We start from the raw sequence: 22833 nt of genomic DNA on the forward strand, positions 1-22833 counted from the left end.
ACTGCTACTTGCAACGCAGGCCTCCCATATTAGAGCACTAGTTCTAGACCAGCTCTCTGCTTCTGGGCAGCCCCTAATGATGCACCTGGGAAAGCGGCAGCAGATGATCCAAGTATTGAGCCCCTGCCAATCCTGTGGGAGACCTGAGTGAAGTTCCAGGCTGCTTCCTTTAGGCATTGTGGCCCTAGCCATTGTGGTCATTTGGAGAGTGAACCAGAGGATGGAAAGTGGAAAATTCCCCTCTCCTTCCTTTCTGTCCCTTTCAAACAAATAAATTTTAAGAACAATTTGATAGAAATAAATAAAACATTATATAATGAAAATGACAATTTTATGTCTTATTTTACAGACCCATACCATGCATTTCTTATCTTAATGCATGACTGGGATTCCCAGTGAATTGGACTCCTGCCGGTGATCCTGCACATCATTGTCATCCTGAAGGAATGCCTCTAAAAGTTCTCAGGATGCTGTCCCTGTGATATTTAGACATTCTCTTAAGATTGCAAAAATGTCCTTCCTTTTCTGGCTTGCTAAGAGTGTTGGATTGAGCACACCCCCACACAACCATAGGGTGTCTGACCTCAAAAAGGGCTGGTGGGGATTCTAGGCCCCCTGCAGGGTGAGGGGCCATCCTCGTCCCCCTACAAAGTGAGGGGCTATCCTCATCCTGGGATCACTGGGGTCAGCCTCGCGGCACTGCTCCCCCACTGATTCGGCTTGCGCAAGGCAGAGTCACAGTGAGGAGCAGCAGCCACCTCTGGGGGCCATGTTTCCAAACGTGGGTATTTAAAGTGGGACTGAAAGCCCAGCTCACCCTACCATGTTTCATGTCTCTCTCATCCCTGTTGTCGCTCCCCCTCTTCGTGGAGGAACGACACAGGACCCTGCGCTGTTCTTTCGTCTGCTCGGCCCTCCCTGGGCTTGCTGCTATCCCTTCCACCTCCGTGGAAGGGCAGTTCCCCCTGGCCACATTCCCCACTTCCGCAGGGGAGCGGCACACCGCCGGCCGGCTTGCTCGGGGGCTGCACAGGTGTTCCCCTTAGATGTTCCTGGTGAATGCCGTCTCTCTCCTCCTTTATAGTCCTCCTCTGCCAATCCTAACTCGGCTGCCCACACGCCGAGTACGCTGCTCTCCAATCAGGAACAGGTCCTACAGTTTATTGGTTGAACTGGAGGCAGCTGTGCGGAAGCTGTTTACTTCTCTCCCAGCGCCATATTGTGGGAGAGCAGATGCATAGAATAAGTCTTAATTCCAGTAACTCAGTCCAGTCCGGGCTGATCCCCACACCTGTTTCCTCTTTGGACAAAATAGTTTTATCGCCTTTTGTCTAGTGACAAAATTATATGAGCCTGGTGGAATAGATGTGTATGAATAGCTTGATTTACTTATTTCTAATTGACAAATAATGATTGTGTCTATTAAGGAATAAACTGTTTTGATCTGTTTTCCTCCCTTTGCACCTGTGTTTTTATTTCTGACTTATAAGCAGGGAATCAACCTACCACTACACCTCCATGTGGTCGAGATGCCTGCAGCTTAGAAGTCATATCTGGGATCTGATGCTGGGTCAGGCCACCTCACACCCGGGACATGGCCTGTCCAACCCCCAAACAAAGCCATAACAGGTGGTGAAGAAAGGCAATTTTGAATTTTATACATTCCATCACAATAATTCACCCAACTTGTCTTGTCCAGGACTCTGATCTGACTCCCAGTGAGAAGAGGAGCTGTAATTTAAAATGCAAAGATTTTTCACTCCATTCTATGTCAGGCATAGGGTTCCAGCCAGTACTTTGCTACCCTTAAATTAAGTGTAGCAAAAGGCATGGTAGAAATTCTCCGAGTTTAGCACGGAGCTCAGCACAGCTTCAGGTGCAGTGAAAACCACAGGAATACAGCAGCAATGTATACAGCAAGTGGCAAATGCTGGCATCTGGGGGTCCTAGCGGCAGAGGTGGGTGACAGCCTGGGCAGAGGCGACCTGCAAGGATGAATGTGCACAAGGGCACTGAGGCCCGAGAAGCAGGACTGGTGCCAAGAAGTGACGTCCGATGCGCCGGGATAGGCTGTCCTGATTCTCAGTGCCAGACCAACACTGGCAGACAAAGGGAACAGGAAGGAGAGGAGCAAGCTCTACGTTTTCTCTACAGAGCCACGAAGAAATGCTGAGAACAAATGAGAAGTAACAGAAGACAGGTGGCTGTTCGGGCTGAGGGAAGTGCCCTGTCAGCCGTGGCCAATGGTGCGGCCGAGACCCATCACACGACTGTCTTGTACCGCCCTAGCCCCAGCTCCTGCAGAAACACAGGTCACACCAAGATTTCTGGACTTGCAGTGACTCGTAGCAACCATGTGGGACAAACTGTGAGGGCTGAGGGCTCCAGCCTCGGTCCACCATCTTCCACTACTGCAGCCAGCAGAGACCGAGTCTGGCAGACAGCGAATCGCCCAGAATCCCCCCTGCTGGAGGAGGTGGGAAGCGCGCCCAGGGCTGGGCAGCAGGGCACCAATCAGTCCTCAGGGCGGTGGTCTTCCCACCTGATGGCTTCACCAGCTGCTTCTCACAAATCTTAATGCTTTGTGGAGCTTATCACTGTTAAACTGCCTTTCAGATTCTCTGTTGGCAGGAAAAGAAATTGCCGGATTAACTGCACCATACAACTTCCACGAGGTTATTAGTCTGTGAGTACTGTGCCCTCTGGCATTCAGAACTCAAGAGCCTTTTATTCTTTTTATTTATTTAATCAAAATATTTATTCGAAGTTAGTTATTTTATGCATAGTTATTTATTCAAAATATTTATTCAAAGTTAGTTAAAATATTTATTCAAAGTTAGTTACTTTATGCAGTTTTCCCCAACAGACCTGTGATAACCACATCTTTTTTTTTTTTTTTAAACTTTTATTTAATGAATATAAGTTTCCAAAGTACGACTTATGGATTACAATGGCTTCCCCCCCATACCGTCCTTCCCACCCACAACCCTCCCCTTTCCCACTCCCTCTCCCCTTCCATTCACATCATGATTCATTTTCGATTATCTTAATATACAGAAGATCAGCTTAGTATACATTAAGTATGGATTTCAACAGTTTGCTCCCACACAGAAACATAAAGTGAAAAATAATAGATGATTTTTTTAAATGATGATGAAATCAGAGCAGACCTATTGTCATGTTTAATCCCAGTGAGAGTCAAGTTGGGAATTGATAATTTCTTTTTTTTTTCTTTTTTTTTCTTTTTTTTTACAGAGGATCAGTTTAGTATGCATTAAGTAAGGATTTCAACAGTTTGCACCCCCATAGAAACACAAAGTGAAATATATTGTTTGAGTACTCGTTATAGCATTAAATCTCAATGTACAGCACATTAAGGATAGAGATCCTACATGAGGAGTAAGTGCACAGTGACTCCTGTTGTTGACTTTACCAATTGACACTCCTGTCTATGGCATCAGTAATCTCCCTATGCTCCAGTCATGAGTTTCCAAGGCTATGGAAGCCCTCTGAGTTCTCCGACTCTTATCTTGTTTAGACAAGGTCATAGTCAAAGTGGAGGTTCTCTCCTCCCTTCAGAGAAAGGTACCTCCTTCTTTGATGACCTGTTCTTTCCACTGGGATCTCACTCGCAGAGATCTTTTGCCAGAGTGTCTTGGCTTTCCATGCCTGAAATACTCTCATGAGCTTTTCAGCCAGCTCCGAATGCCTTTAGGGCTGATTCTGAGGCCAGAGTGCTATTTAGGACATCTGCCATTCTATGAGTCTGCTGAGTATCTCACTTCCCATGTTGGATCACTCTCCCCTTTATTTACTCCATCGGATAACCACATCTTTTAATTCTGTAAATAATGTTATCAAAATAATCTTAATCTTTGAAATCTCACAAAAAATTTATATTTTATAATACACCCTGAATATCAAGGCTGCAAGAATAACACATTTCCTATATCCAAATATTTTACAGCTTTACCCAAAAAGAAAAACAAAAAACCATATGTGGGCTGGCGCCACGGCTCACTAGGCTAATCCTCCGCCTAGCGGCGCCGGCACACCGGGTTCTAGTCCCGGTCGGGGCGCCGGATTCTGTCCCGGTTGCCCCTCTTCCAGGCCAGCTCTCTGCTGTGGCCAGGGAGTGCAGTGGAGGATGGCCCAGGTGCTTGGGCCCTGCACCCCATGGGAGACCAGGAAAAGCACCTGGCTCCTGGCTCCTGCCATCGGATCAGCGCGGTGCGCCGGCCGCAGCGCGCCGGCCGCGGCGGCCATTGGAGGGTGAACCAACGGCAAAGGAAGACCTTTCTCTCTTTCTCTCTGTCTCTCTCTCTCTCACTGTCCACTCTGCCTGTCAAAAAAAAAAAAAAAAAAAAAAAAAAACCATATGTGCTTGGCTAAGGGCTAAAGTTACCCAAGTAACCAAAAATAAAAATAAAATAAAATATCAAATTATTAGCATTAATTTAATACAATTATAACTTCAATAGTCACTTTGTCATTGACAATGATTGCTTGAGCACGAGAGGGAGTGCCCCAGGGCTGGTAGTAGAAACTGTAGCTGGGGCCGGAGCTGTTGCACAGGGGTTAATGCCCTGGCCTGAAGTGCAGGCATCCCATATTGGCGCTGATTCGAGACCCGGCTGCTCCACTTCTAATCGAGCTCTCTGCTATGGCCTGGGAGAGCAGTAGAAGATGGCCCAAGTCCTTGGGACCCTGCACCTGCGTGGGAGACCTGGAAGAAGCTCCTGGCTCCTGGCTTCAGATCGGCACAGCTCCAGCCATCGCAGCCAATTGGGGAGTGAACCATCGGATGGAAGACCTCTCTCTCTCTCTCCCCCTCTGCCTCTCCTCCCTCTGTGTAACTCTTTCAAATAAATAAATCTTTTTAAAAAAGAAGAAGCTGTTGCTGCAGACCAGGGTCTGACTGCCAGCTCCCACCTGTGCATCACCCCCTATATACTGGGTGTGTGTGTACACATATATTTTTAAAATCTTTCCCCCCACATAGACTTCTTTCTATTAAGCAGGTAACATGGACAAACAACAAAAGCTAAACAAGCCAATCGCTTTCTCTTTGGGTTACAATTATTTCCCTTGTGCACGAAGAATTCAATGAAAACATAAGGAAAGAAAAGGAATGATTTTTCTTGTACACTCCCTAACACACAGGCTGATTTTGCTGGCTCAGATATGACTGTGAGCATTTATATGTCTGCTTCCAGGCATCACCATCTGACGTTGCACCGCTACTGGTTTCCGTGTCACCAGTGCTTCTCCAAGGGGAGAACAGGCCGGAACCGCGGCTCTGCCGGAACCATTTTCCTGAAACCATTTCTTCTCAGCTGCCCTGTCCTCATGTGGAACTCTTTGAGCTCATCTTCCGAGAGGGGAAGGCAATTCTCATCCTTTTCAGGGTATTCCTGCCATCCCACTTCTTTCAACACCCTGTGCTCTGCTTCCAGGAGTGTGAGAGGACCTCCCCTTCTTCCACTACAGGGAGAGGAAGAGCATTCTGAGGCCAGCCTTCCTCTCCTTTCCCTTTGGCTCAGGTGCTGTTGTCCTCCAGATCCTCGGGTCTGTCACGGTCTCTGCTCTCTGCTTCTCCATTTCCGTCATCCTTCTGTCATCCTTGAGTCTTCAGGAGCTGACTCTCCTGTCAGTGGTTCAGCAGGTCAACTTGGTCAGACTAGAAGAGCTGACCCAGTTGGAGGGGTGTTGCTCTCTTTGGGAGAGTTGAGAACCCAGCACCAGCCAGTACCACTGGCTTAGGCACAGAGATTGGGCTGGTAAAAGCAGACTCCCAGCTAGAGGAAAGGGATCCTGATTTGTGTTCCAGTCTTAGCTTTCCATGCATTGGGCTTGGAAGGAGGTGGTGCAGGCTAAGGAAGCAACTTCTTATAGGCACTTGGAACCATGGCTGATGCTTTGTTCCCATTTGCAAGGTGAGATCCTGGTGAGGTGAATGAAGCAGAGAAGGCAGCAGCAGGATCCTCTCTGGGAATTTTCTGATGACTAACATCTTGGAAGGTTGCCCGGCAGTAGATGGGTTTCCCCACTCTCCAGAAAGGGTCCCAATAAGTCTGCATGGCTGATTCTGTTTGCCAGCTTCTGTATTTAAAGAAGAAAAATCATCCTCTTAAAACTGTAATTCTTCTACCTTGTCTTCTTTCTTTTCTTCCCTAATCTCTGTTGGAGGCTTTTCCTGAAAGACACAGCCTCTCCAGGTGTGCAAGCTGCCATTCCAGTGCCGATGGCTCCCTGCCCACCTCCACTGCGATAGCTCACACCATCACGATGACCTCGGGAAGAGCCATGCCGACCAGGTGTGTTCCCTGGGATTCCAGCATGTGTTCCTTTAGAGACACCGGAGTCCACAGAATCAGGGCAGAACAGCGAGGGCTGGTGCCAGGAATCTGTAGTTCGTAACAGTCCATTGTTAAAAAAGCCATCAGAGGAATTGTGCCGATGGCCGGTTACTCCAAGTCTACCTTCTCCTCGGGGAAGATGTTCTCTGCATTTTTCAAAGGTGGCTGTAGTTGAATTAGCTGACTGTGGTGTTGAGAAATTTCTCCAAGCAGGATCAAAGCATTGCTGTGCCATTTAGGTCCAGTGTCTTTTTAAGGTGAGGCACCCAACCTCATGGCCAGGATCCCAGAGTGTAACCTCTGTGGTCCTGTTTCCCAAACTCCTTGAGTCTGCTGCTGGATCTCCCACGAGATTTTCTTGTGAAAGGGTGCTTAAGTAGCCTGGCCAGCAGCAGGCCTCGTGACAGAGCACAGAAAAAGCCAGGCTCCATGTGGATCTCTCTCAGTCCCCTCAATGGCTCATCTTAAACTAGTTTCTGACACTTTTCCAAACAGGGTGAAGGGAAACATACAAAGTATTTGTTACATTTAAAAAGCAGGGGGAAGGGAAAGAGGTGTGTATACATTCACCTCGTTCAACTTCCTGGAGTAATAGCACTATGATTTTGCTTAAATAGGGAATACATGGGCATTTGCACAGTGAGTGCAAACACTGTTCATAGCAAGGTCATAGCTAGAGAGACAGGTAGGCTCATGTGTGGACAAACACTGTCATTAAGATGATAAGTGAAACATAAAATATTAAAGCACTATGGGCCGACGCCGCGGCTCACTAGGCTAATCCTCCGCCTAGCGGCGCCGGCACACCAGGTTCTAGTCCCGGTCGGGGCGCCGGATTCTGTCCCAGTTGCCCCTCTTCCAGGCCAGCCCTCTGCTGTGGCCAGGGAGTGCAGTGGAGGATGGCCCAGGTGCTTGGGCCCTGCACCCCATGGGAGACCAGGAAAAGCACCTGGCTCCTGGCTCCTGCCATCGGATCAGCGCGGTGCGCTGGCCGCAGTGCGCCGGCCGCGGCAGCCATTGGAGGGTGAACCAACGGCAAAAGGAAGACCTTTCTCTCTGTCTCTCTCTCTCACTGTCCACTCTGCCTGTCAAAAATTAAAAAAAAAAAAAAAGCACTATGAAAGATCTGAGTAGTAACTCCAGTGGCAAAACATCCACGTAACAAAGCCCTTAAACGTAAATCCCGCTCTTCTCACACAACTACTAAAAAGTGTGCAGATATGCATTTATACTTGTCTTAACCTTCAAAATCTAAAGACAGAAGAAATCTTGCTTATAAAATTTAAAAAAATCAGGAACTTGAAATATTTTTCCCTCCATGAAATAGCAGTTTTCATGCCAAATTTCTTGGTATAAAGCTCCTAAATGTATATTCTGTTTCTTTGGTCTTCATAAATTCAGAGCAAAATTCAAACAAGTAAAAAGTTAGGAGTAAAGGTTGGTCAAGGAGAAAGACAGTTCCAAAATGAGGTTTGCTTCTCTTCCGGTTTCTGTATTTTACTTTCTCTGCTCTTTCCACAAAATTGAATCCAGCTACTGGAAGGGGGTTCGAAGAATCTTCTACTACTTCAGTAAAGAAATCACTTATTATCTTGGATCCATTTCAATCATTAAAAAGGCCACACAGGGGCTGGCAATGTGGCACAGCAGGTAAAGCCACCGCCTCCAAGTGTCGGCATCCCATATGGGTGCCAGTTCCAGTCCCGGCTGCTCTACTTCCAACCCAGCTCTCTGCTGTAGCCTGGGAAAGCAGTAGAAAATGGCCCAAGCCCTTGGGCCCCTGCACCCGCATGGGAGACCTAGAAGAAGCTCCTGGCTCCTGGCTTCGGATTGCTGTAACTCCAGCCATTGCGACCAGTTGGGGAGTGAAACAGCAGATGGAAGACCTCTCTCTCTGGGCCTCTCTTTCTCTCTCTGTGTAACTCTGACTTTCAAATAAATAAATAAATCTTAAAAAAAAAAAAAAAGAATGAATTCAAAGTCACAGTAAGGGATGTGTTAGGTCTTTTTCTTCCATGTTGCCAGAGATAACACTTTTGAAGAAAACATCACATGAGGAAAATAACTTAGTCAAGTAAAAATTCAAGATCCAGGAAAACCAAAATGTAGAATTATATTTTGCTTGAAAACATTATTCTTGTTTTGCTTAATTATTATATTTCTACTGCATTGTTTAATATTTCCTATTAGAAAACAGAAATGAATTTTCTTTCACTTTAAATTTGAGCTACACAATAAAAATGGAAGGGAAACAATTGCTGTTATCCCCAAACCTACCACTTCCAATATTTCAGTCTATTTCCTGTATTTTTTTCCATTTAAATGGCTAGACTCTTATCTACGTAAGCATGCATTTTGTAAATGTTCGCTGTTGTCTTGTAATATTTAACCAACATTGATTAGCAGAATTTCCCAAGTTATTATAAATTCTTTCTAAGCATTTTACTTGCAACAGCATTTGTAGCCACTGGAATTCACTTAATTCCCATCTGCTGAACATCTGATGTTTACCCCTACCCGTGGATTCTGCCGGTGATGTTAGATGGACATTTTTTGTGCCTCAACCTTTATTTCACTTATTTTCTGAGAACATTTTCTAGGACATTTTTAAATCCCTTGCCAAACCACTTTCTGACAAACTGACAAACAGTACATTGTTACCGGCATACTGGAACTGTATTTTTTGTTTTTAATCCCTCACCATGATTCTTTTTTTTTATTATTTGAGAGGTAGAGTTACAGACAGTGAGAGGGAAAGACAAAGAGAAAGGTCTTCTGTCCATTGGTTCACTCCCCAATGGCCGCAACGGCCGGAGCTGCGCCGATCTGAAGCCAGGAGCCAGGTGCTTCTTTCGGGTCTCCCACGTGGGTGCAGGGGCCCAAGGACTTGGGCCATCCTCTACTGCTTTTCCAGGCCACAGCAGAGAGCTGGATTGGAAGAGGAGCAGCCAGAACTAGAACCGGAGCCCATATGGGATGCCGACGCCACAGGCGGAAAATTAACCTACTGTGCCACGGTGTCCGCCCCTCTCACCATGACTCTATCACTTAAGAAAAATAATAGTTTAATGGAGTAAAAATAGGTGTTATGGTGGTTTTAATGACTTGCATGATAACCTGCTCAAGTTTCCATAAAATCACTCATGAGTAGCTTAGCCAGAGGCCAGGCAGAGGTCCACAGGTCAAGGAAGGGGGTGGCAAGAGGGAGACATGCACAGCCATGAAAGGGAGTCAGCGTGCAAGGAGCCGTGTAGGGACACAGCAGGGCACAGGCACATTTATCTGTGGGAGACACAGAAGTTCTCAGTACCAAGAAAGAAATGCCCCCTGGAGTAGTCCATGGGGGAGAAAAAAGAGCGTTTATCTGCTCCCGGGGAAACCAATTCCCAGATCCCACATGCAGTTCCAGCCAACCAGGACCTGGAGCAGGTGAGCCACCCACCGGGAGGGAAGAGAGGAAGGATAGACACACCAATGATACCTATTTTACATTTTTGTGATGCTGTTTGCATTCATTTTTCAATTTTGGTATTGAAATATTGAAAGAGTAAAGCAGATTGATGAAAATCATGCAAAATCGAAGCTGCCTAACGTTTCTCTTCCTTGCATGTAAATGATAGAAGACACTATCCTTAGATTCAAGAGGAGAAAGCTATTCCAATATGGCAAACTTTAAAGACAATGACTTTTAGGCATGAATGAGCCAAAAATGTCAGGTTTAACTCCTTCCTGAAAACATTGTTCAAAACCTAAAACAAAGCAGTGTGCAAATGACACAAATGAAGTCCGGTGTTTGCATTTACCTGAGTTTCTGTCTACCTAGCAACAGATAGTTCTCCTGTCTGGTGTCATTTTTGGAATAACTGAAAGAACAGATTTCTGTGTCTCCTGGAAGTTCTGCTCCCTAGTGGTTGAGTCAATTTTAAACATTTTTCAAAGATGCATTCATTACTAGACACATAATCTGGGCTTCTCTGCCCTATTTTTTAATCATATAATTTTTTTTACAAATAAAAAGATGATGAATTTATAATCATCCTGTGACTATAGTCAGGAGATTTGGGGGGCATGTGTACACTTTGATTTCTGTGTTCTTAGCTTCTTTTCTCATCACAATTTCCTCATTCCTCTGTCAGCACATTTATTCCTTTTTATTATTCTGCCGAAAATATTTCTTCTATTTGTTCATCTCTTGCATATTTGGTATTCCTTCAGGATCTTAAAATATCATGGTTTTCTCCATAAACAAGTGCTTCCTGGCTATGTTAACACGTTTTCTCTCAGAGGTGTGTGGCTGTCCCTCCCATGCCGTCCCACTGGGGCCACAGAGAACAACACAGAGGATCATTCTCTATTCTTTGTGTATAACCTGACTTCTCTATCTTTCTAGGAAACTTTATCTCTATTTTTTTCAGCACACAATGTTATTCTTGCTGCTTCTATTGCAATTTTTTAAGACACAAAGTGGGGCACAGGTACAACCACAGTACCTGCAATACCAGCAACCCATAAGGGTGCCAATTCATGGTCTAGCTGTTCCGCTTTAAAAAAAAAAAAAAAAAAAAGATTGATTTATTTGAAAGTCAGAGTTACACAGAGAGAGAAGGAGTGGCACAGAGAGAGAGGTCTTCCATCCACTGGCTCACTTCCTAATTGGCCACAAAACCAGAGCTGCGCCAATCCAAAGCCAGGAGCTTCTTTCAGGTTTCCCACGTGGGTGCAGGGGCCCAAAGACTTGAGCCATCCTCTACTGCTTTCCCAAGCCATAGAAGAGAGCTGGATTGGAAGTAGAGCAGCCGGGACTCAAACCAGTACCCATATAGGATGCCCATACGGGATGCTGTGGGCTGCAGTTTTACCCACTGCACCACAGCACCAGCCCCTCCATTGCAATGTTAAATTCAAGAATGAGTGGTGGACAGTTAGCCTAGCATTATGATGTCCACATCCCTAACTGGAGTGCCTGGGTTCCGTTCCTGGCTCCAACTTCCTACTCATGCAGATCCTGGGAGGAGGTTATGGCTCAAGTCCTGAGTTCCTTCCACTCAGGTAGGGGATCTGGATTGTGTTTCTGGCTCCCAGCTTTGGCCCTGGCCAAGCTGCAGCTGTTGGGGGCATTGTGGGAGTGAACCAGCAGATGGGAGCTCTCTGCCTGTCTCTTTCTGTCTTTTTCTGAGTCTCTCTGCCTGTCAAGTATATAAAAATTAAAATTAAAAAATCATATACTTTAATTTTGTGAATACAATTCTGAGTGCCCCTCACCAAACCCAGGTGCAGTACAGGAGGGAGTACTCAGGATCTCACCACAAGAGGTGAAACCAGGAGTTGGAGGCCAGTCTGTGCATCCACACAGTCAGTGCCAGGGGCCCACTGGGTTCACCTCAGAGCACACGCTCACCTGGAGCGCTTCTCTGGGTCAGAGGGTGGCAGTGAATGTGGTGGATCAACTTGACTGGGCTGTGGGACACCCACACATCTGGTCAGATGATATTTGCAGGTGTGTCTGTGGCCATGTTTATTGAGACCAGCATTTACAGTGGCGAGATGGCGTGAAGGACGTGGCCCTTCCCAGTGTGGAGGCCCTCGTTTGATCCACTGACGGTGTGAATGGGACAACAGGCAAATCTGGGAGAATCCACTCTCCAGGAGGGCCTTGGAGCCCAGGTCTTGTTCTCCTGCCTTCGACTCAGACCCACCCTGACCCACCAGCCCTCCTTGGTCCTCCGTTTGCTGATGGCTGGCTCTGGGTGGTGGTTTTGAAAGAGACTAAAAACCTCCTTAAAATTTTACCCTGTATTTCTGTGTAAGCATGTGCATGTGTGGACTTCCATAATTTCCAAAAGATTCACTCATTGAATATATATTAAGAAAGGTGTTGGCCGGCACCACGGCTTAAAAGGCTAATCCTCTGCCTGCAGTGCCGACACAACGAGTTCTAGTCCCAGTCGGGGCGCCAGATTCTGTCCCGGTTGCTCCTCTTCCAGTCCAGCTCTCTGCTGTGGCCCAGGAGTGCAGTGGAGGATGGCCCAAGTCCTTGGGTCCTGCACCTGCATGGGATACCAGGATAAGCACCTGGCTCCTGGCTTCGGATCAGTGCGGTGCACCAGCCACATCGTGCTGGCCACAGTGCCATTGGGGGGTGAACCAATGGAAAAGGAAGACCTTTTTCTCTGTCTCTCTCTCACTCACTGTCCACTCTGCATGTCCAAAAAAAAAAAAAAAAAAAAGAATGGTGTTACAGATCCTGTTTTCTTGTAAATTTTTTTAAGGATGAGAATCTCATTTTTGCACATTTTTCTCTTCCCTTTCATAACTATCAAAGGGTACCTTGTTTTGAAATTGTGCATCTCACATTTTCCCTTCAGTTTGTTGTCGGAAACCTAGGTTGACCCTGACCCAGTCCTTACCTGTGGTAGAAACTGCGGTGCCCTGGGTTTGGCCACTGCCCATGACACTGGCATCCCAAATAAGAGTGTCAGTTTATTTCTTGGTTCTAATACTTCTGATCCAGCTCCTTGCTAATGTACCTGCGAGGCAGTGGAAGAGGGTCCAAGTGCTTGGGTCCCTGCACCCATGTGGGAGACCTGGATGGAGCTGCAGGCTACTGGCTTCAGCCTGGCCCACAACTGACTGTTGCAGGCATTTTGGAGTAGAAGTTCTCTCTCTCTCTCTCACTCTCTCTCTCTCTCTCTCTCTTTCTCTCTCTCCCTCTCTCTCTCCATCCTCCTTCTTCCCTGTCACTCTACCTTTCAAATAAATAAATAGTTTTAAGTGTCCTGAGATCATGCTGATGGCTTCCCATGTTTTCCAAGTGCTCCTTTTGCCAGGTGCAGGCTGTCATTTGCATCCGGGTGCCTCGCCTAGGGTTATGAGAGCATCTTGAGAGGAGCTCCTCTCCATGGCAGTGTGGGTGTGTGGCAGGTGGAGACACCACACGCGCGTGCTGTGTGGCACTGTCGTCTCTGAGGGACCCTCCTAGGCTTCCTCCCTGGGCTCGCTGTCTGCTCATCAGCAATCTGGACTTCAGACTCCACTAGATGTAAAGGCAGCAGTTATTTGCTCACTTTCTTGAAATAAGGTACTATCCCTCATTTCCAAAATGATAAGACTTTCTGTTCGTACTGACTCATCTGGCTGGTCATTTTAACAGCATGTGGGAACAGACAGCGTGGCCATCACCCAGTCCTACCTTGTCTTCTCAAACGGCACCCCCCCACTGTCAGCAAATCCTGGGGTCCCAAACATGAGCGCCATCCCCCACCACCACAGGACCCCACGCCCCTGGGCGGGAGCGTGCACACATCCTGTCGCTGGGAAAACACTGCACAGCTCTTCAAGCTGACGTTGCTGCCATAGAACTTGGCCTCAAGGGGGAGACTCTCCTCGCTGGAGAACAGCAGCCATGTGAGGTGGGGTCCGGCACCTTTTACACCACCTCTGGTGCCCAGGCTGCAGGCTCTGTCAGTGCCCTGATTCTGACTTCAAAATAGCTCCAGCTAACACACGTTGGCAGGGAAGTCATCTAAAATCAGTTGTACAAAACGTTCTCTTCAGCTATGAGTATCTTCCACAGCGGTAATCCTGACCCTGTCCATTTTAGGATTCATGGAATCACTCCCTCCTGACGTCAAACCTGTACTCTCGAGACTTTCAGATGTTGTGGTGGTCACAAACCTGAAGGAAGGTTTGTCTAACTTTGGCAACTGTCATCGGTGCAGTAATCCCTGTCCTGAGCTGATCGCATCACGTGGCTCTTGTGGATTCGGCAGCTCACCAGCAAGACCCTCAGCTTGGACGAAGCGTCTCAAAGATGGCAGCGTCAGTGTGTGGCTAGAGATGGTGACGGTGAAGACGTAAGGAATCGCGGAGGTCTGAGGATTCTGTTCGCTCTGCGCAGAAGCGGGCGCTTGGTAACCCACACCCGCGCGCAGTGAGGAGCCAAAGGAGCAGGTGTGTCAGCTCTGGGACAGAGTCCAGCAGGCCACAGGAAGCCAGGGTTCCCAGAGCTCTGTGTGCAGGGGGAGGGCAGGGATGCAGGCGGTGCCTGAGAGGGGAAGCAGGCTGGGGCAGGACAGGCACACCGGGCAGCTCTGAGCAGGGCACCGCATTTAGTGGTCAACTTGACCTGAAGGCCGAAGAGCAGAAGCAAAAGGGGGAAGAATCTAAAGGACCTCGCTCTACACTGGACCTGAAAGGCGGGCAGTGAGGCAGACTGGGGGCGGGGCGGGAAGGACAGGAGGTGGCAGGACGGAGACAGCACTGACCACTGACCGGGAGGAGAAGGGAGGGATTCGGAGCGGCCCGGGCTCCGCGGCGGGCGGGAACCGCGCTCAGCACCCACGGCGGAGCGAGAGGCGCCCCGGGGTCAGAGAGACAGGCAGGGACAGGCGTGCTCTTTGTTTTTGTTTATACATACCAATGAATGCGTGTGTTTTCTGAAAACTTAACTCTGGAAAAATAAAGCTGTTGAAAGCCTCTGCTTCATGAATCGTGCGAAGTCCTCCTTGTCTTTTCCACGGGAAAGTGCGCAGGAGCTCCCGCACGACCAGAACACTAATCATGCCCGTGTGCAGTCAACGCAGCCCAGTTTCCTGGGAACGTCATCTCTCAGGAGGAACACGGAGGGCAGTGAGGCTCCAGGGACAATTACGAAACAGACCTGTCCCCAGAGAGGTGTCCAGGGGGAGGGGAGCCCAGCTCAGTGCAGCAGGAGCTGGGAAGAGGCCCTAGGGCATCACAGCGGGCAAGGCCCAGGGGGGTCACCTCAGGCCCAGCAGAGACGAAGACGCCAGCAGGGAGAAGGTTGTGGGGAAATCCTCAGCCTCTCGACCTTGCTCCCGGCGTCCGTCTTCACCCAGGAGCCTGGGGGCCCAGAGTGTGCCTGGTGGGTTTGCCACCTGTCCGGCAGAGGGGTTCCCAGCGCTGGCAGCCAACGCCCCTTGCGTCTCCGGGGTGCCTGTGCCTCCACAGGGTTCTCGGTTTCAGGCTTGAGGATGCCCCATACTGAATACACAGCTGTTGAGTTTAAGAAAAAAATTTCTAAGTACAAAAGTCAAAGTAGAAGGCACAGAAGAAGTAAAATATCTCAATAAGCAATCAATCCAACTAAAAAATTGGAAAAGGAACCAAATGGACATTTCTCAAAAGAAGAAATACAGATGGCCAACAAATATCTAAAAATGGTATCACCAGCTTCCAGAGAAATGTAAATAAAAAAACGCAGTGAGGTTTCACACATGAGATGTGATGATTATGACGCAAAGTGGGATTCAAACAAGCTACGGGAACATGGCCTGGAAGGACCAACCCTGAAATGCTCAAAATCACTATGTCTGAAGCTAGAATTGTGCTCCTTTTTATTTTTTGTATTTTAATAAATTCCACAAAATATATGAGGTATTTTAAAACCCAAAGTTAAGCAAACAGAAAAAAATGGATAGAAGTCTTATGAAACATAAGTCACCTGTCTAAAATCCTAGCTGATAACAGGAGGAAATAAGTAGGTAATAAAATACTGATAAAATATGCACTGCCTTCATGAAAAAATTAATCATTTTATTAAGAATCCATTACTTGAATAGGACAAAATGAATAAAAATAAAATAAAATTGAGTCAAGGAATCAATAAACATAATTATGAAGCTGAGAATTTGTGAAGAAAATGACACTGAGCCCTACAAAGACAAACAATTTGGGATGCAAGGAAGGAGCCTGGAAGAGGCCACATGGCTGTGCCGAGTGGGGCTGCAGAGGCGTCGGTGCGTGGTGCCCTCTAGTGTCACACATCTGTGAACTTTCCCAGCATAAGAAGTAAAACTGAAGAAACGGTTAAGATGCAAGGGGAAAAAATCCAATAAATGACAAAGCAATCCTTCTGGGACATTAAAAGTTAACACATAATTGTAAATAAACTTTATTTAAAGTAAGAAAACATTCAACACAAGAACCTACAGAAACAAGTCCTGAGGTGAGTGGGGAAATTCAATAATAAATGTCCAAGCACAAATTGAAAGTCAGCAGACCCATACACAAAAATAAGTCCATAAAGCCAAGAATTGGTTCTTAAAAAAAAGAAAGAAAGACTTCTGGGAGATGGATGGAAGTAAAAATAAAACGTTTTAACTATTCATGTATTTTTGTACTAAGTATACCAGCATTGGTATTTAGTTTATCTGGAAACCCCCAACAAAGAGCAAAGGAAACAACAATGTGATACAGTTAAAAAAAAAAAAAAAAAAAGGTTCACCCGGCGGCGACGTGTTCTTCCCTTCCACCTGGCTCGGGGAACCTGCAGAACGCAGGAGTCGATCTGCCCCATCCATAGTGGTGAGCTTCTCTTGATCTGGAGTTGGTTTTGCTGACTGAGTGAGAGTTAAATACACTGTTTTCTCCCAGTGCAGACTGGAATCCCAAACAGGAGAAGGTACACACAAAGCACAGGGACATGATGGCGCTTTCCCCAGAGTGCCCAGGAATGACCCCAGCTGCCCTATGTGCAGCACTGCTCTGTGTCCACAGAGGTCCCTGGGTGTCCTGTGAGCTAGTCCTAATCCATAAAAATGGACGTGATTTACCATCAAAGTAATCTCTCCCCCTTCGCCTTAAAGTTACCAAACTGCCTCAGGCTTGTTTGATTTGCTGCTTTGCACTCAATTCTGCAGTTTACACAGATCTGATTCTCCCACATTTCTCCATCCCCCTGAACACTGCTGAGAGCTTTATGGAATCATCGTCAACAGAATGAAGTCCAGGATTTGACAGCTGTTCCCGCCCTCCCAAGGAGGAGCTGCCTAAACGACTGTCCCTGCAACCAGAGCTGCCCGTGCCCTCTGCAGCTTCATCTCGTCAAGGAGCAGATGAAGTTAATGCTTTCCTGTCGCCTCGGGGAAAGTCTAGATTTCTCTCACTGGTGGTGGTGCTGATGCGCAGTGTCCCAGCGAGACACAGGTGTCCTGTTTTCCACAGTGTTTTATGTCGTGTGCGTGCGTCCGCACCTGCCGACTGTGAAGACAGCAGTGACAACATCAGGTCCCTGGATGAAGCTGCTGCTCAGGGGGTCCTGAGCTCTGACGCCCCCGGGGAACCTGCCCCACACAGGAAGGGCTTTGGTCCTGAATCCACCAGCATGGGGTTTGCATTGAGAACCCACACGTGCTGATGAAATGACAAACACAAGCGCATCACCCATGTAGCGGGAACTTGTGGAAGAAGGAAAATGCTGAGTGTGTGGACTCACCTCCAGCTCGCATACAACGTCCTGAGATCAGCTCTGCCTCAGGGGCCTCTGGAGCTGGACGGGCAGGAGGAGACAGGAGAGTGCTGCTCTCCAGCAGCCATTCCTCCCAGACTCCTGGGCCTTGTCTCTTCCACCATCACACTCTTTCCATCACCTGCTGCAGCCCCATATACCACCTGCACCCCTCCTTTACCCACGGCACCCCATATCCCACCACCCCCCCTTCCCTTACCCTCACCTCCCCTGTGTGCCACCTGCCTCCTCTTCCCTTACCTCCATCAGCTTTGGGTTTTCCCTTCTTAGGGAAGAAAGGTTGTCACCTTCAGCACAGTGAAACTGTGGCAGGTGGTCTCCATAGGGGGCTGAGCTGTACCCCTGGCCTCACCCCCTGGATGCCAGAAGGACCCTCCACCCAGCTGTGACAACCAGAAGCATCTCCATACACTAGCAGTGCTCCCTGGGAAGAACCACCCCTGGCCATAGACTACAGTGTGCACATTATCTTCTCCCCGTGTGTCTTTCCAACACACTTCCCTTCCCATTCTGATGATTCCCCAGCATCTTTGACCATTTCCTGTATGTCAGAGACCCCTAAAAATCCCATCAAAACCAAAACAGCCCTCTGATGCTGTGTATACCCCAAGGCATGCAGAAACATGGCCTGATTGTCCCTTTAGTTGTATACCTTAGTGGGTGCCAAGGAGGATGCCAGGGCCTGGAGGGTGAGGGGCAGATCTTTTGCCAACAAAACCAAAAATTGTCCATTGGCATCTACCAAGTTCAAGACACAGCATGATATAGTCATGAGCAAGAAAAGACAGATCTGTCCCACCATGGATTTCTTAGCGCTGACGCCTACAGATGTGTAAATAAGAGTTTCCTGGGAGTGATGAAATGACGCCTAACACTATGGCCATTCTGCAGCTGATTAAAACTCTAAGAATGCAATGCAAGTAGAGAACAAGGTGACTCTCATTACCACACGATTAATACCTACTTCACTTTTTATCATTTGTCTAATTGCTGCAAAATAATTATTTTTTACATTCGTGTGCATGTTTCAGATAATGTTTGTTGTAACTCAGTGAATCTTAAAGCAGGTTGGCTCTGGTATTGACAGGTTTTCCCTGCAGATCCATGCAATAGTACAACCCACCTGCCCCCGCCCCATTGGAGTTAAGAGGCTGGAAACTTAATCTGACAACAGAGTTTAGACTGAAAAGTGGCTGAGTTATATTGGGTGATTGGGGTGGAGACCCGCGACTGAGTCCTGGTGGCTTTGCAAGGACAGGTAGACCAGGTGCAGAGAGCTACACACCTACGTGACAGGAGCAGGAACTGTGCTGCTTGGGTTCTGCACCCCCAGAACCATGAGAGAGCAAACCTCTGTCCTTTACAGAGTGGCCTCCTCGGGCATTTCTCTAAAGTGGTGAAAAGCTGCATGGACTCCTCTCGGTTCACACCCCACAATGAAGGAGCGACTGGCTGTGCCCAAGTGCCATGCCCCTCCACAGTCTGAGACGCTGCCCTTCTCGGATACTCCCAGGCAATCCAATCGGGCAGCCAAGCACAACTATGGACAGCAAGGCCTTCTAGCCCCAGTTGGGGGCACCTCATGGTTCACCTGAGCACCAGGTGCTGCCCCAGTCGTGAGGAGGGGGACGCTACATTCATGCTCTGGACATTAACACGCTCTTTCCAGCAGTTGTGAGGAATCCCTTTCCCTGTGGAGGAAATTCAGAGAGGCAGCTGTGGAGGCCGGAACCCCAGCAAAGCCAGGGCCCAGTGCTGGGGCTGCCAAGCTGCCCACTGAGCAGTCCTGGGCTAGAATGAGGGATGTGATGCGAGCCGGAGCCGGAACACGGAATCCAGGAGGGACTTACAGAACGTGCAAGTGAAGCCAGCAAGGAGCTAAGCTGGAAAAATCGCTAAGAGTTCCTGCCCAGGATCGTGCTGATTTTGTCCCAGCAAATCCAGTGACTCCTATTCCAGGGAGAGTGCACAAATGTTTCCGCCAGACATTTTCACCATGTTCCAAGACGTGCAGCCGTAGTATACAGATGACAGTTTGTGTCCCACTGCTCCTCTTCTGATCAAGCTCTCTGCTCCAGCCTGGGAAAGCAGTACAAGATGGCCAAGTGCTTGGGCCCCCACACCCACGTGGGAGACCCGGAAGAAGCTCCTGGCTCCTGGCTTCAGATCAGCCCAGCTCCAACCACTGCAGCCATCTCGGGAGTGAACCAGCAGATAGAAGACTTTTCTCTTTTTTTATGAAAAACAAAGTTTTTATTAGTGCTCTCTTAGACTTGGCAACATTGCAATACCGAAATCTATACAAGGCAAATAAGGTGAAACAGTAACAAAATGTTAAATAGGATAATATTTTCTTTTGTGTAAATATTTTTCATTCCACATTTACAGCATAATTCCCCCCTTTTAAAATTCTATACACAATTCCCTCATTTCTCTTTTAAAATCTATATACAATTTTAATTATATTTATTTAAATATATGAGTTGATGGCAAAAGAGTTAGTTACTTTAAGAAATTATTTATTTTGGCTATACAGAAAAATTTTATTGAAGATTTGTTATTTTTCAGGAGGCAAGGAGTTTCTATCATTTTTAAGGAATAATTTTTTAAAAAAGATTTCTTTATTTGAAAGACAGAAAGAGGCAGAGAGAGATCTTTCATTTGCTGGTTCACTCCTCAAATGGTTGCAATAGCAAGGACTGGGGCCAGGCTGAAGCCAGGAGCTTCATCCACATCTCCCATGTGGGTGGCAGGGGCCCAAGTACTTGAACCATATCCCACTGCTTTTCCCAGGCCATTAGCAGGGAGCATCCGGGACACAAACCAGTGCCTATATGGGAGGCAGACAGTGAAGACCCTTTCTCTGTCTCTCCCTCTCACTGTTTGAAACTCTACCTCTCAAATAAATAAATAAATATTAAAAATAAAAGTAGAGCAGCCAAAACATGAACCAGCACCGTATGGAATGCCAGCATCGTAAGCAGTAGCTTTACCTGCTACACCACAACATCCATCCCAAGAAACTGCCTCTTACAGTGAGGCATAGTTTTGTATATTTTCTTTTTTATTGAACAAATAAACAGTCACCACATTTTCTGAAAAATGAATCCAATAAATAGATAGTATTGCTATCATGACTCATGAATTTTTGTGATAAAAGTGCACCATGCATATTCATAGAATTTGATATTCTTGAATCTTTAGCAACATTAAAAATATGTAACGTAATTACACTTCTATTGCCACTTCCAGTATTTCTCTCTGCCTCATTTCTAAAACATCGGTTTTCCCATATTTTCCCCCTCAGTTATTTAAGTGGTGCGGTAAGCTTTTCAGCTGATTTTAATTAAAATATTATCTATGAGTACTTTCAGATTATCATCAAAGGAAAGGAAAGATGGGGTAGTTCTGGAGAAAACTTGGTGCTAAACCAAATTACTTAGATGAATGCTTAATTTCACTATTTTTCTTCAACTGACTTTAAACTATGTGGCTGATTAGTTTCTATGAGGATTCACATGGTGCAAACTCAACCTAAATCCAGAGAGAGCTGCGCAGAGGCTGGGAGGCCTTGAGGGGGGCAGTGGTTCTTGGGAGAGGACCCCCACACCCCTCACCCAGGTGCCTGCTCAGTCCCTCCAGGGAAGAGCAGATTCACTTGGCCTTGCACAATCTGCGTTCCAGCATCAGGTGGACAGCCCAGGTGCGACCTCTGGGACACAAATTCAAACAGCACCAGAAGGGAAGCTGAGGGCATCGTGGGTGTGGCAGGGGCCGTGTAGGGAGGAGGTGGGCAGAATCATGGCAATGCATGCCAGGGACCTGACTGGATGAAAACATTTGATGTTCAAGATGACAAAATGCAGCAGGCCCCAGGAGGGTGGGCTTAAAGTGACTGGCAAGCCAAGAGGTCCTTGTGAGGAGAGAACGGCACCATGGTGCTGGCCTCAGCTGGAGAAACAGGCCTGGACTCTGATGAGCTCCAGCTGGGCCTAAGGCTGAGGCAGGCCTTGGGTGCAAGACATGTGCCCATCCTGACAAGTGTCTGTCTTTTTGGAGTACGCTCTGGTCTGAGAATGTGGACATTCCTGACCCTCACAATTCAAGCTGCTGCATGGCCCTTTCCACACCTCTTCCTATCTCCAGGACGGGGGGAGAGGCTCAAAGGGTGAGCCACCTTGTGGGCATTGCGTGGACCTGCGTGCATACTGGAAGCCGAACTATGCAAAAGCAGAGTTGGTGGAAAGGGAAGGAGGGGCTTGAGGCATGGGGCCTTCACTGCACTCCTGCCCTCAGCCCCAGCGAGTGGCAGGCCTGATCTGTCTCCAAGGGCAGAATATGGGGAACATGGTACTCTGGTCTTCTGTGTACAGGAGAGCCGAGGTCCAACATGACTGGACGGGTTCAGGACAGGAGACAAACTGGGACCCGAACATGGAAACAAAGCTAGTTCTGGGGACAGGACATCCATGGTCTGTGAGAGGGCCTCAGCCCTGAAGCAGGAAAAACCTGGGGTTTCCAGAGACTGAAAACTCCTCGGGCAGGAATGCAGAGTGACACCAAGGAAGCCTGTGAACCTGAGAATGTGACCAAGGCACAAAGCTCGGTCCTTGTCCATGGTTCTGAATCTAAATAATGAGGAGCAGGCTCAGGGAAGGGAAGGATAAAGTTTAATCTATGGATAGATGACAACAATAGCAGATTGACATCTCAAGAACTACTGACCTTTTGAGTGACTGCTCGGGGGATTTTACAGAAGCTGCAAAGGAGGCTGGGCTGCTGAGCCAGGTGCTGAGGCCAGGGGCAGGCCTGATAATATTGGCACAGTTCCCAGGGAAACTTGGTTGATGGCTTGACTTTATCATGAGGAGCGCATAGCAGGATACCTAAGTAGCTACAAGGCATTATTTGGCTGAGATCTGAAAGAGTGTTGTGTTAAGGGATTCCAGTGTTTCATTAACTAGGATGGAGCCCATGCTTTTTGTGCCCTTAGTCATCCATACTCCTTTGTATTTTGTTACAGCAAACTCAAACCTCCAGTCATGCTCACTTTGAAGCTGCAGCTGGCTTCTTCAAGACCCATTTCTGGAATTCACAAGGAAGCTTTATTTATCCATCTGAACAGACACTTTAGTCATCACCATTTCAGTAGTGTGCTTTTGTGCATCAGGATACAAAAAAAAAAAAAAAAAGGAAAGATGCTTT

The 22833-nt window shown here is 47.4% G+C and overlaps 1 pseudogene; it reads right to left on the reverse strand.

Moving 5' to 3' along the window:
• Positions 1-5152: 5152 nt before the first annotated feature.
• On the reverse strand, positions 5153-6594 carry LOC149121875 (vasculin-like protein 1 pseudogene; annotated as a pseudogene).
• Positions 6595-22833: the final 16239 nt, after the last annotated feature.

Source organism: Oryctolagus cuniculus, chromosome 16 (genome assembly GCF_051225735.1).
Source record: "Oryctolagus cuniculus isolate XC-2025 breed Fujian yellow rabbit chromosome 16, ASM5122573v1, whole genome shotgun sequence".
In the NCBI taxonomy this organism is placed as follows: domain Eukaryota; kingdom Metazoa; phylum Chordata; class Mammalia; order Lagomorpha; family Leporidae; genus Oryctolagus; species Oryctolagus cuniculus.